A 15,229-nucleotide genomic window follows, 5' to 3' on the forward strand; every position below is an offset into this window, starting at 1 on the left:
TTGTGTGTAAAAAGAGTATTACGGGCTCAAAGGCTACATCCGGGAGAGCAAGGGAGGAGAGGAGGTGCAGGAGGAGGAGGAATAGGAGGAGTGGAAAGGAAAGGAGAGTAGGATTGGAATGGTGAGAGAAGACGTGAGGAGGAGGAGGAGGAGGAGGAGGAGGAGGAGGAGGGAGGAGTCGCTGCTGGCCTGAAGTGGTTTTCACACCTTTCTGCTTCAGGTAATTACATCTGGAGGGCCAAGGTGATAGCGGAGAAGGAGGAGGAGGAGAAGGAGGAGGAGGAGGAGGAGGAGGAGGAGGAGGAGGAGGGCGTGGGCGAGGATGAGAGCGCAGAGGATGAAACCGAAACTACGAATTCTCAACATATTCTCTCTCTCTCTCTCTCTCTCTCTCTCTCTCTCTCTCTCTCTCTCTCTCTCTAACACACACACACATACACACACACACACACACACACACACACACACACACACACACGTCCAATTATCTATTCGGAGAGAGAGAAACTGGACATCGCGCAGCCTCGCTCAGGTGTGCTCTCAATTATCCGTGGGGCAGGTAACTTAGGTAATTAAGCCATTGAGGTGGTTAGGGGTGAGGGAGCAGGTGAGGGAGGAAAGGGGGGGAAGGGTGAGGGGAAGGGAGGAGGAGGGTGGATCAGGTTACAGTTGGACGGTCTAAAATTATGACTTAAATTATGAGGATCTTAATTTGTGTGTATATTCCTCTCTCTCTCTCTCTCTCTCTCTCTCTTTCGCTTTATCTCCTCTCAAGTGAGTGACATCCCCGCAATTAAGGCAGGCAGGTATGTCCTTAATGACGGGCTGCAGGTGGGGATCAGGTGTTGCAGGGCCGGGATTGTTGTGGAGTCCTGTTGTGTTTGTGGTTCTATCTGTCTCTGTTAGTTTGTGCTTTCTTGTTTTGCTTTCTTACTAATGTTTCGTTTTGATTTTGTTATGTTTATCCATGTTTGTTTTTATTTGTTCAGTCTTTTCCGTATCATTGTTTTTCTTGTGCTTGTTTTAATTTGTTATTCCTCTTTTTCTTTTTCTTTTTTCCTGGTTCCTGTTCTTGATTTTTCTTCTCGTTCTCAGGTTAGTTCCTCTTTCTCTTCTTTCTTCCTCTGGTTCTTGTCCTTATTTTTCTTTTCCGCTATTTTTTCCTTTTTCCTTCTTTTAAACTTTAGGATTTTTTTTCGTGATTTTTCTTGTTCTTCCTTTTGTTCCAACGATTGAATGGTTGAACAATTACGTTTGAAGCCTTTTCTTTTTATGCCATGTCCTGGTTTCGTCTCACTTCTTGCTATGTTTTTTATCTTATTTTCCTTTTTGTCTGCATTTCTTCTTCTCAAACATAATCTGATATCAGCTTAAAGATGGAACACTGTGCACACTATGCTTAGGAAAAAAACGCAAAAATGGATTATTCCCCTCTGAAAGGTGTCTTGATGCTCTCCTCAGTGAAACGTTCATGTCGTAGGAAGGATGAAATACAGATGACGGAGGGCTGTTTTAGGATTTACCAGTCAAAGGGATAAAGAATGAATATACTGGTTAGATTTTTTATTAGTAATTTTGACAGAATAGGGGAGAGCTGGAGTAGAAAGACTTGTGCAACGAGGCAACGGGAGTGGTTAAGGCGTGCAGTTTGCTAGTTCAGGAGGGCAGTTAGCATGGAAATAACGAAAGAAAATAAAGAAAAAAACAATATTGCTCAGTACTCTTCCATTCATTCCTTCTCTTTTGTTTTCCTTTCACCCTCCCCCCCCCTCCCTACTCTCTGCTCTACCCTCTGCTGTCTCTTATGTTGCCACGATAGAGGAGAGAAAGGACAACAACACTGCTTAAGACATTTCCATCTGTTCCTTCTCTCTTGCTGTCTTTCATTTCCTTTAGACCCCTTCCTCCCTCCCTACTCTTTGCTCTACCCTCTTCTGTCTCTTATGTTGTCACGATAGAGGATAGAAAGGAAAACAACATGAACTGCTTAACTAACCTAACCTAACCTAACCTAACCTTAATAATTTTCCATCTCTTCCTTCCATTTTGCTGTCTTTCATATCCTTTACACCCCTTCCCCCCTTCTCACTGCTCTACCTCCTCTTCTGTCTCTCCCTTTGCCCTCTAACTTCTCTCCTCTCTCCTCCTCCTCCTCCTCCTCCTCCTCCTCCTCCTCCTCCTCGCTCCGTCGGTATGAAAACCCCATATTACATTTCATCACATAATTGCCGGCGCCAAGTATTTACAAACAGGTTCTCGGTGCGATTATTGCCATTAGGTTTTTAGCGTCCTCCTGCACACGCAAACACACACACACACACACACACACACACACACACACACACACACACACACACACACACGCACACACACGTTTACGAAGGGTGTGTTTTTCTTTCTTTGCACTGTTTGGAAGATGCCTCGCGAGTGGAAATTGCCTGATTATAATTGCCGTGAGGAACTGCGCTGGAATGTCTGTAATAATGTCTGGCTGTAAGGGAGAACGTCTTCCTCAGCCCTTCTTTTTTTTTCTCCTTTTTCTTCTTGTTTTTTTTTCTTCGCGGTCGCCGTCTTCTTCTTTTGTGTGGTGTGTTAGAGGTGTTGTTAGTAATGGAAAAGTGTAGATAGTTGTAGTAGTAGTAGTAGTTGTTGTTGTTGTAGCTTTGTTTAGGTTTCGGTGTTATTTTGCAGTGATCCTTGTTGGCGTTACAATTTCTCATCCCTGTTACTGAGATTGTTTCGGCGTCTCAAAGTTTTTTTTTATTGAATTCCTTGGTTTCATCCCATCCTACAAGCAATGTCCTCTTCCCTCTCCCTCCCTGGCTCCTTCACCCTCTCCACCACCACCACAACCACAACAACCTCCAAATCTTCCTCCTTTTTCTTCCCCACCTCCTTCTCTTCCTCCTCCTCCTCCTCCTCCTCCTGACTCTCCTCCTCCTCCTCCTCCTCCTCCTACTTCCCCTCCTCGCCGGCAAGACAAGTGTGCGCCAGGCGGCAGGGTACAGAGCAAGGGGAGGGGGGGGCAGGGGCGGGCCGGGCTTCAAGCAGACTGGCCCGACGCTGCCATATTACAGGCTATCCGTGCCTCCATTTGTGATGAAGGTGTGAAGATTGCCGCCTCCGCGGATTTATGTCGTGGGCGAGAGGGCTGACTCTTGATTGCTCAGATGAAACTGATAATTTCTGGCCGCTGCGGCGCGGGGGCAGGAGCGTGCCAGGCGTCGGGGGCGGTAGGGGCGGCGGGGCGCTGCGTGTTGGCCGGAGTTTCACCTCCTCGGCGGCGGCGCAGATCAAGATGTTCCCGGCTGGATGGCGTTTCCTCGCGTCCTCCGCGGCCCGGGCAGGCAGTGCGGCTGATGAGAGTGCTAAAGTATTAACTCCGCGTCTGATTTGCTATCATTAGTCGGGTATTTACCGTAATATATTAGAGATAAGCTTTCAGCCAATGACATAGATCAAAAAATAATCACGGCGGGTAATAATTAGAGGCGCAGTAAGTGCGGCGTGGCAGCGCGGCGAGGGGGCGGCGCCGCGCCGCATCTTATCGAATTTCACATCTGTTTTCCGGTTTGTTAGCCAAATAATTAAGGAAAAGACGGGTTCTCATCCGAGTTTGTTCTCGCAGATTGTGTTTTTTACCCCAAGTGCCGCCGGAGAGGAGGCAGAGCCGGGCGTCGCGGCGGCTGAGTTATGTCGCGTAAATTTCGCGACGCGGGTCCGGCGGGTCCGCGTCGGGACGGGCGGGTAACAGACCTGTGGGCAGTATTGACAACCAGGGGCAGCGGCCGTGACGGGCCAGTATGTACGGCGCGGCGATCACTGTTATTGCCGCGCTTTACGAGGACGGGGTGTCGAGCCGCCACCACCACGGCGGCGCCGAGGCCCGGCGGGACACACCGATGAATAAGATGAACGGAGTCTCTTGGCGGTGTAATGCCCGCACGGAAGGTCTCATAAATATTCCCTGACAACACAGGCGGCGCAGCAATGCCCATCACTGCCTGTCACAGCCCAGCGCGCAAGCCAACGCCGCGGCTGCCAGGCGGCGGTTCCTCGCAGCCCACTGACAGGCCAGGCATTTACTCGGGTCATATTGATATTTATGGTACATTCTCTCCAGCCTCGTGCCTTTAATGTCATGAGGCGAAACTTCTCATCTTATTCCTTAAAGATCCATGAGTCCGTCTATTTGATGTTCATTCGGGCGCCGCGAGTACGATCCGTGAAGGCGCCGTTGTTACTGAGGACTGGCCAGTTTCAGAACAGAAAAGAGTCAGGCTCACGCTAGCACTGGACCCCGAGGCTGAGTCTGATGCCGAGGCCGCTACATGGAACACTTAAGTCACACTGAGAACATATCAAAGCTTACTTTCCAGCTTAAAATCCCTGACATTAACAATTAAGTAAAGTAGGAGTAAAAAAAAAAAAAAGAGCTGATTTTCCTGAGTTAGCTATAATAGAGTTAGTGAGAATTAGAAGAGAGAGAGAGAGTGGTAAGTAAATGATTTCTCAACTCTCTCTCTCTCTCTCTCTCTCTCTCTCTCTCTCTCTCTCTCTCTCTCTCTCTAGTAATTTTTAAAAATCTGTAATATATTAGCTCCATTTTCGTTTGCCAGCTTTTCTCAGGGCTACCTATTTCACTGTTTTTCCTTCTCTCCATTTCCTGCACCTCCTTAACCTTTCCTTTCCTCTCCTTTCCTTTGTAAAGACACACACACACACACACACACACACACACACACACACACACACACACACACACACACAGACAGACCCCTTCTATTCCCTTATCACGCAGTCCTTTCTTTCATCACGATCCCCTCTCCCTCTCCCTTTAATCCTCCTCTCCTCTTCTTCTGGCCGCCTTCACCCATTTCTTAGGCCCCATTATCTCCCTCCTCCCTACTCTTCCTCCCCCCTTCCCCCGTCCCCCCAGGTGAGGCCATAACACCAGACAGGTAACCAGGCAATTATTGATTTTCAACAGTCATCAGGGGAGTGACCAGGCTCTCCCGCCACCTGGCCTGCTTACGTGATGGATTACGCTCCTTAAGAAACAGCCTCCCTCCTCCTCCTCCTCCTCCTCCTCCTCCTTCTTTTCTTCTTCCTCCTCCTCCTATTACTACTTTCTACGGATCCAATTTATTTCTTTTATTCCTTGTGTTTTTTTCTACTTTTCTTTTTTCTACTTTTTTCTTCCTTTTTTTTCTTTCCATCATTAATTTGTTCGTTGTCTTTCTTTCCTTCTTTAATTCGTTCTTACGTTTTCCTCTTTTACTTCTTTCTTACTTACTTTATATTTTTCGTTCTTGTCCTTTTCTTTATTTTCCTTTTTTCACTTTTCTTTTACCATCATTTCGTTTTCCTTTTGTTTATTATTAACCGTGATCGTCATTTTTTTCTGCGTGTGACTATGTTAGTTCATATTATTTCACCGCTTCCCAAAATCATAAATTCCGATAATGGCTTCACGGTTTTCTCTTTCCTCTCCTCCATCTTCAGAAAGCTCGAGTAGATAACCACCTTCTTCTTCTTCTTCTTCGTCTTCGTCTTCGTCTTCGTCTTCGTCTTCTTCTTCCTCTTTTTCTTCCTCTTCTTCGCTTTCTTCTTCGTTTTTTCTTCGTTTTCTTTTCTTTTCTTCTTCTTCTTCTTCTTCTTCTTCTTCTTTTTCTTCTTCTTTCTCTTCTTTTTCCTCTAAATCAACGGCGTGCATGTGACCTATCAACCCACAACATCGTAAAGCTGTCCTGCCATCGAAATAACTTATAACTCTAATCAGAAACAAGCAGGCATCACATAATTCAGTGCGGTCTCTCGTGCCATAAAAAAAAAGAGCATCAACTTAAAGAAAATGTAAAAGGCTCAAGCACTCAACCTACCGCACACAGTCACCTTCAACTCCCTTCATGAACCACCACCACCACCACCACCACCACCATCAGCAACGACACTACTGCAGGAAGACATAAAGGAGATACGTTTCTTTAAAGCGTTGAATTCTCCATCAGCTTCTGAACAGAGTGAGATGCAGAAGAACGAACCTAAATGAATTGAATACCTGAATACAAAGGAGTAGAAGAGGCAGGAGGATGAAGAGGGGAATGGAAGTCAGTGAGAGAAGAGAGAAAAGAGAGAGGAAAGAAAAGTGTAAGAGTAAGAGGAGGAATAAGAGGACATGGAGGCAAAGATGAAGAAATGAAATAGTGTAAGATGAAGAAAAGAATAAAGAGAAGGATCAGGAAAAGACGGAGATACAAGTAAAGAGGAAAGAAACAGGAGTGATAAGGAGAAGGTGAAAGAGGAAGAAAAGAAGAAAGAGGGGAATACGAATCAAGAAGAGGAACAGAGAGATAAAAGAGAGAATGGACACGTGGACGAGGAAGAAGAAAAGGAGGAGGAGGAGGAGGAGGAGAAGAAATTAGTCTAACCAGCAGGCGGTTCACCCTTCTGTTACGTCTCTCCCGGGGTGGCCTTGTCCCCGGGGGTGTTACGGGGGAGAGAGAGAGAGGGAGAGAGTTAGAGAGAGACGAGAGGTTAGGTAGGCAGGTCGGGGATTGGAGGGTGTGGGAGGGGGTAGAAGGAGGGAGAGAGCAGGCGCCATGAACCACACACGGGGCCGCGATAAACCAAGGATGTAATTAAGTCTCCCTTTGTCTCAGGTGAGGTCCGAAAGGTGTGCCGCTAATGGGCCGTTCCGGGGCGATCCGCGGCGCCCGATGGTGACCGTAATGGTGATGGTTTGTGGTGATTCCCCTGATGACTTTATATATACGATGCCCCACGTTCGAATCCCCCCCTCCCCCTCAACCCTTTCCACCCTCTTCTTCCCCACCGTCCTCTTCATTCTACTAGTTGTTTCTTTCTCTCATGGTTGGTGTAATGATGATTCTCTTGATAACTTTATACACACGAGGCCCCACGTTCGAATCCCCCCCACCTCTCTCAACCCTTCCCACCCTCTTCCTCGCCACCGTCCTCTTCTACTAGATATTTATTTTCTCATGGTTGGTGTAATGGTGATTCTCTTGACTGTATACACACGCGGCCCCACGTTCGAATCCCCCTCTCTCAACCCTTTCCGCCTCTTCTTCTTGTCAGTCATAATCTTCCTTCTACCTCCTCCCCCTTTTCTAATGATGACGGTAATGGTGGTGATTTGTGGGGGGGTTCTTGATGGCTTTAAACATACGAGATCCCAGGTTCGAATCCCCCCCATCAACCCTTTCCACCGTCTGCTTTCCTCCCTTCTTCTTTCTCTTTATGTCTTTCTCCCTTTCCCCATGGTTGGTATATTGGTGATTCTCTTAATGGGTTTATTTATACTATCCCCCCTCTTCTTATCCCCCTTCTCTCCTTCCTTTCCTTTGCCTTCCTCTCTAATAACCCTTTCCACATAATGTCCTCATCCACCTTCTGCTTTTCCGTCATTATCCGTCCTTTTCTTCCTTTCTCTCATGGCGGAGGTAATGGTGACTTTCCTAATGTCTTTATATATATAGGGTGCCTCTTTCCTATTCCTCTCTCTTCCTCCCGTTCTCTCTCTCTCTCTCTCTCTCTCTCTCTCTCTCTCTCTCTCTCTCTCTCTCTCTCTCTCTCTCTCTCTCTCTCTCTCTCTCTCTCTCTCTCTCTCTCTCCCCCCTCCTTTCCTGTATCTTTCTCTTCATACCTTTTCATCTTCTCCACCTTTCTCTCTCTTCCTTTAACTCTTCCTTTAAAATCTAACTCCATTTCGTGTGTTCCTATTATTATGACCTTTAGATTTGCCTTTTTATGACCTCTCTCTCTCTCTCCCCTTCACTAACCTAGTCATTAAGCTTTCTAGTGGCGTTGATTAATGAGAGAGAGAGAGAGAGAGAGAGAGAGAGAGAGAGAGAGAGAGAGAGAGAGAGAATTATAAAGATAGAAAAAAAAGACAAAAAAGAAACACGAATAAACAAGGAAGAAAATTACAACAAAAACAAGAATTGGGTGTGGGTGTGAATGAGTAAGTGGGTGAGTGGGTGGGGAGGATGATGAGGATAAGGATGAAGGAATAGGATGAGGAGGATGTTGAAGGAATAGGAGAGAAGGATAGGTGATGAAGAAAAGGTGGATGATGATTCTGCTGAGGAGGAGGAGGTGGAGAGGAAGGAGTGAATGGGAGGGAGGTGGAAGGATTGAAACAAAGGGAGATAGCAAGAAAGGCAATAAAAAAAAAAACGTATATTAACTGCACATCCAAAGCGATAAGGAAGCCATTCAATTAGAAGGGAGAGAAAGTCCATAAGGGAAGCGAACGTGGCACTATCTGTCCGCTGATAACGTCTTAATTTAACTCCCTTTATATCATGATTGTTATATACGCTTTCTCTCTCTCTCTCTCTCTCTCTCTCTCTCTCTCTCTCTCTCTCTCTCTCTCACCTTTGTTCTCCTGACTCATTAACCTGGACCTAATCACTTGCCTATATCGTCTTGGCGTTTTCTTTGTTTCTGCCGTGAGTGTTAATGGAAAGAAAATGAAAGAAAGAGAAAAGAGAGCTGACGCGAAGATTTGACAGGAAAATATACACAAAGAAAGTTTAAAAAGACGAGAAAAATAAATAGAACAAGACACTGCGACTGGGATAGAAAGAGACGACTGAGCGAATATCAAGCACGTACACAAAATGAACATTGAGAAACACAACAACAAGAACAACAACAAGAACACACAAAACAGCAGCGACGCACACACGCACACATACTCTTAACCACCACCATCATCACCAACACCACAGACAACACCACCAAAGCATCACCACTACTAAAGAGATTCCCCAAGCCCACCGATCCCACTGTAAACAATCCACACACACTGACGAAGACTTAGGAGTTAGTTAACGAGACTCTGAGGTAACCAGCGACTGAACGAGGAGAGAGGAAGAGAAGACACGGAAAAACAGGGAACAGGAGACAGGGAGACGGAGGGAAGGAAGGAGACAAGGAAATTGGGCGGCAGGGAGATACAGGGTGATTGTAAGGAGGTGAGGGAGAGAAATAGGGGACCAGGGAGAGATGAAGAAAGACAGGGAGATGTTTGGGAAGATTAGGAAGAGAAGGAGGAGGAAGCAAGGGGAGAATGAATAGGGAGACAGTATATTACAGAAAGATGAAAGAGGAGGGAGAAGATGGAGAGGAGTTGAAAGAAGAATTGAAGATAGAGGAGTTAGAAGAAGAAGTAGATTTAAGAGGAAAAGGAGTAAAGATGATTCGGAGGAAGACAAGAAGAAGAATGGGGAGTTGAAAGAGGAGAAAGAACTAGAGGTAATGGAGAAGCAAGAAAAGGAGGAATTAGAAGGAAAGATGGAATAAGAAAAAGATGAAGAGTTAGAGGAAAAGGAGTTGAAGGAAGATAACAAGAACGAGACTGAAAAGGAGGAGGAGGAGGAGGAGGAGGAGGAGGAGGAGGAGGAGAACGAAAAAATAAAGAGCCCTTACGCAGTGGGAGGGAGTGAGTCGAGGCTTTGGGAGTGGCGAGGGATGACTGGGGTGGAGGAGGAGGAGGAGGAGGAGGGGTAAGGGAGGCCTCGTGGGTGGTATGTTGCCTTGAACACTAATTGAGGTGGATGAGGCTGGGCGAGAGGCTTGAGGAGGCAGGGAGAGAGAGAGAGGGAGAGAGGAGTAGGAGAAGAGAGGGAGGGAGAGAAGGATGGAGGGAGAGACGGAGGGAGGAAGGGAAGGCTAAAAAAGGGTAAAGATGAGAAGTAATGGAGGGAAAGTATGGATGAGGAGGTGAAGAAATGACGAGACGGAACGGAAAGTCGGATTATGAAGAGTAAGATGAGTTTATGTAGTTTTAAGAATGGGTAAAGTAAAGTAAAGTAAAGTAAAGTAAAGGAGTGGATTAGTGGCTTGAAAGTTGATGTGGATCGCTATGAGAGAAAAACAAAAATAAGAAAATAATAAAGTGGTACACGTGAAATTGAAATGAATGTAAGGAAATAGAAGAAAAAAGTATGATACAACACAAAGCACAGGAAGGATATGAGATGAATAGGAAAACAACATCACACACACACACACACACACACACACACACACACACACACACACACACACACACACACAAAAAAAAAAAAAAAAAAAAATCCACCTGACAGACCACTCTCGCTAAACGAACCCTTTACTTCAGCAACAACAACAACAACAAAAATTCCTCTCATCTCTCACTCTTTTACTACCCCCCCCCCTCTCCCTCCCGCACACACCTACAGCATCATCCGCCACTGCCTGCCGCGAAAGATCAAGTTTACCTCCGTCTGTCTTTCGCCTCCACAACATCGCCACCGAAGAGCCGGAGACGCGAGGCTGCCGAGGCGGAGGAACCACTCGGGCAGCGGCGCCGCTAACCCGAGGTGGCAGGTGCTGCGGAGAGCGGCGGCGCAGGTAATTACAACTTTCCCGGTCCAGGCGAGACGCGACACGCCCCTCCGCCGCGATAAAACACCGTCTTAACCCAACGCAAGTCGCCCTTCTCTCAAGAAAATAAGTTACAAACATAATATCTTAGCCTACAGCATCTCCATGTATAACTATGATAATGATAGGTTACGGGCGGCTGCGGGTTAGAGGGGCGCAACGCCGTCACACCTTGAGCAGCCTCGCCTGAGCGGCCGCGCCAGGTAAATCTGACCCTTGCGAGCACCCCTGGGGAGACGGCGTTACGGGCGAGGCCTTGGCAAGTCTAATTAATAAATAGTTCTTCAGTGTAAATGGATGTGGCCTTAATTCTGAAGCCTTATTTGTGGGTGATTAAAAGCCCTTAGTCTCCCCCTCTGAGCTTCGACGTGCCGCGTGAAGGAAGCTGAAGCTCTGGGTTGCTGGACGTCGCTTTGCTGCTGCCGCGGAGACGAAGAGGAGCGAAGGAGAGCCTCGAGTTGCCTTGTGTTCACCGCCACGCTTTGTTAGGCGAGGGAGGGACGCAGGGAGGGGGGAGGGTAGTCGAAGGGAGAGGAGACGTCATGGTGGAGAGAGAGGGAGGGAGAGAGGGAGAGTGCGTGTGGTGAAGGGGAGGTAAAGGGAGGTATAAAAGTTGTGAGTGGGAGAGGAGGGAGAAGAAGGGAGGGAGGTTGGGAGGTGCAGGAGTGAGTGTAAGAAAACTCCTTCATCTCCAGACGCTTGTTAAAGGCTGGATTTAGATTGAGTTGTGTGGCCTCGCCGGGGCTATCAGAAGAGGAGGAGGAGGGGGAGCGGGAGGGGGCGAGGGTAGAGACTGGAGATGATGGTGCAAGTGACACTAATGATTTTGGTGATGATGGTGGATAGTGGCGGTGGTGGTGAGGGTGATAGTAGTCGAGGTTGAGCGGTGGTGGTGGTGGTGGTGGTGGTGGTAGGCAAGGATGTTTATAGGGGTAGAGGTGGGTGTGTTGATGGTGGTGGGAGGAGTTAGGTGGTGGTGGGGTGGGAAAGGGGCTGAGGTAGTGATGGTTGTGGTAGAGGGGATCGTGTTAATGCAGTTTGGAAATAAGAGGAGGAAAAAGAAGAAGAAATGAAAGACGAAAAAAAACAGTAACAAAACATCAATACAAGAAGAACAAAAGAAAGCAGATAAAAGGAGATAATAAATGAAATGAGACACGAAAAGAAATAAAAGACGAAAAACAGTAACAAAACATCAATACAAGAAGAACAAAAGAAAGCAGATAAAAGGAGATAATAGATAAAATGAGACAGTATGTAAAAATATATAGTAAAAAAATAAACACAATACTAAAAAATAAACGCAAATAAAAATACCAGGTTGAAATGAGTCACGTCTTCGTTTTCCTTCACATATTTTTGTAAACTTTCCGCATTTTTTAGCAGAGAAAGAGAAACAAGAAACAGAGAAAATATAAACGGGGAAAATTATAAACGACAATATTAGGAACAAGACGAAAAGAACCATAAAGTCAGAGAAAATTAAGAAAAATATAAAAAGGGAAAAATGATAAACGACAAAATTAGGAACAAGACGAAAAGAACCATAAAGTCAGAGAGATTAAGAAATATATAAGACTGGACAAAAAAACATTACTCCGTCACATGTCAAGACGTAACCGGTCAGACTGTCGCTGTGCTGACTGATGCCTAAAACGAAACAAAAATAACAAGGGAAACAAAAACAACAGGGAAACAAAAACATCAGGTAAAACAAAACAAAACAAAAACAACAGGGAAAACAAAACAAAACAAAAACAACAGGGAAACAAAAACAACAGGGAAAACAAAACAAAACAAAAACAACAGGGAAAACAAAACAAAACAAAAACAACAGGGAAAAAACAACAACAGGGAAAACAAAACAAAACAAAAACAAAACAAAAACAACAGGGAAAACAAAACAAAACAAAAACAACAGGGAAAAACAACAACAGGGAAAACAAAACAAAACAAAAACAACAGGGAAACAAAAACAAAACAAAACAAAACAAAAACCACAGGGAAACAAAAAACAACAGGGAAAACAAAACAAAACAAAAACAACAGGGAAACAAAAACAAAACAAAAGAAAAAAAAACAGGGAAACAAAAACAACAGGGAAAACAAAACAAAACAAAAACAACAGGGAAACAAAAACAAAACAAAACAAAAAAACAAAAACAACAGGGAAACAAAAACAACAGGGAAAACAAAACAAAACAAAAACAACAGGGAATAAAAAACAAAACAAAACAAAACAAAACAAAAACAGGGAAACAAAAACAACAAGGGTAACAAAAACAACAGTGAGTATTTAGTGTTTGCCTAAAGCGAAACAAAAACAACGAAATAAAAGAATAATGGCGGACTAAAAAAACACGACTGACTTTTACGATGATTGGAAGATTGTTTATGGATGGACGTGAAGGCAATGTGTTTGGAAGAAATAAAAAAAATACTAGAAATGAAGGAAATATGTTTGAAAAGTAAAAAAAATCCCAACTTTATCACCCATGGCAGAAATTATTGTTAGTTAAGATATGAATGGGATCTTTTTGATGGTTGAAGGAGAATATTTATGGGTGGAAATGAAGGGAATATACCTGAAAAGAAAAGTTAGAAAAAAACGTGAAATCAAACATGGCAACAATGATGATGAAGTGATCGTTTTAATAGTTCAAAGAGAGTGTTTATGAATGAAGGCAAAGGCAATAGATCTTTTTAATAGTTCAAAGAGAGTGTTTATGAATGAAGACAAATGAAACAGATCTTTTTAATAGTTCAAAGAGAGTGTTTAGGAATGAAGGCAAAGGCAATAGATCTTTTTTAATAGTTCAAAGAGAGTGCTTATGAATGAAGGCAAAGGCAATATGGTTGAAAAAGTAAAAATAAAAAGAAAACTTACTACATACGGCAGCAATGATAGTAAGTTAACGTGCGAATCAAGGCAAGATTAATCATACATCAATCTCCATAATTATACTTTTTCTTTCATTGATATTTGAAAAGCAAGCACATAATGGGAAGGGCACGAAGGAGAGCAAAAGAGTACCCATTACCATCATCCTACCATCATCATCTCCACCCACTAATATCTGAAAAGCAAGCACATAATGGGAAGGGAGCCAAGTAAAGCAAAAGAGTACCCATTACCATCATCACCATCATCATCTCCACCCACTAATACCTGAAAAGCAAGCAAATAAAAGAAAGGACACGAAGGAGAGCAAAAGAGTACCCATTACCATCATCACCATCATCATCTCCACCCACTAATACCTGAAAAGCAAGCAAATAAAAGAAAGGACACGATGTAAAGCAAAAGAGTACCCATTACCATCATCACCATCATCATCTCCACCCACTAATATCTGAAAAGTAAGCAAATAATGGGAAGGACACGAAGGAGAGCAAAAGAGTACCCATTACCATCATCACCATCATCATCTCCACCCACTAATATCTGAAAAGCAAGCAAATAATGGGAGGGACACGAAGGAGAGCAAAAGAGTACCCATTACCATCATCACCATCATCATCTCCACCCACTAATATCTGAAAAGCAAGCACATAATGGGAAGGACACGAAGGAGAGCAAAAGAGTACCCATTACCATCATCACCATCATCATCTCCACCCACTAATATCTGAAAAGCAAGCAAATAATGGGAAGGACACGAAGGAGAGCAAAAGAGTACCCATTACCATCATCACCATCATCATCTTCACCCACTAATATCTGAAAAGCAAGCACATAATAGGAAGGGCACGAAGGAGAGCAAAAGAATACCCATTACCATCATCACCATCATCATCTCCACCCACTAATATCTAAAAAGCAAGCACATAATGGGAAGGACACGAGGATAGCAAAAGAGTACCCATTACCATCATCACCATCATCATCTCCACCCACTAATATCTAAAAAGCAAGCAAATAATGGGAAGGACACGAGGATAGCAAAAGAGTACCCATTACCATCATCACCATCATCATCTTCACCCACTAATATCTGAAAAGCAAGCACATAATGGGAAGGACACGAAGTAAAGCAAAAGAATACCCATTACCATCATCACCATCATCATCTTCACCCACTAATATCTGAAAAGCAAGCAAATAATGGGAAAGACACGAAGTAAAGCAAAAGAGTACCCATTACCATCATCACCATCATCATCTCCACCCACTAATAATCCCTTACAGCATAATAGCCTTTCCTAACTTACGGTGACCTAACACGTTTTTGCTCTCATAAATTGATAAGACGCCGGAAACGGTAAATAATGAGCCTAGTGTACCCAGACCACTTCCTCGATGGCTTACCTGATGCTTACCTGACAAAATTAATAGCGTCTTATAGGACCCCCCCCCCACCCCCCCCCGCAAAAAGATAAATAAGAACCGTGTGATTTACCTTTACTAATATGTGTTTCCTTCCACCCAAAACTTCTGAACAACACACACACAAAGAAAAAGTGAAATAATATATAATAAAAAAAATAATAAAATAAAGACAACCGTGTGACTTGCCTTTTCTAATATGTGTTTCCTTCTACCCCAAATTTCTGAACAACACACAAACACACACACACACACACAAAAAAAAAGACCCTTGTGACTTACCTTTCTCCTCAGGTATACGCTCCAATTTGCGCTCCCCTCTACCTGTAGCCCCTGCAAAAAAATAAGATGTGTATTAAAATATGGTTCAGTAGATTACGAGAACACACAAATTATTAAGGGAAAAGGGTGTAAGTAATGGGTAAGTAATGTTCCCTTTCGTGTTTCAAGACAATTACTTTT

General features: G+C 44.2%; 1 long non-coding RNA gene across 1 annotated transcript in view; it reads right to left on the reverse strand.

The window, feature by feature from the left end:
- Positions 1-15,229, reverse strand: part of LOC126997457 (uncharacterized) — a 229,222-nt gene that overhangs the window by 43,673 nt on the left and 170,320 nt on the right. Inside the window, exon 4 of the long non-coding RNA XR_007752129.1 lies at positions 15,050-15,100. This is a non-coding gene — a long non-coding RNA (uncharacterized LOC126997457). The remainder of the gene's footprint in view (positions 1-15,049; positions 15,101-15,229) is intronic.

The sequence above is a fragment of the Eriocheir sinensis genome, chromosome 12 (assembly GCF_024679095.1).
Source record: "Eriocheir sinensis breed Jianghai 21 chromosome 12, ASM2467909v1, whole genome shotgun sequence".
NCBI lineage: Eukaryota > Metazoa > Arthropoda > Malacostraca > Decapoda > Varunidae > Eriocheir > Eriocheir sinensis.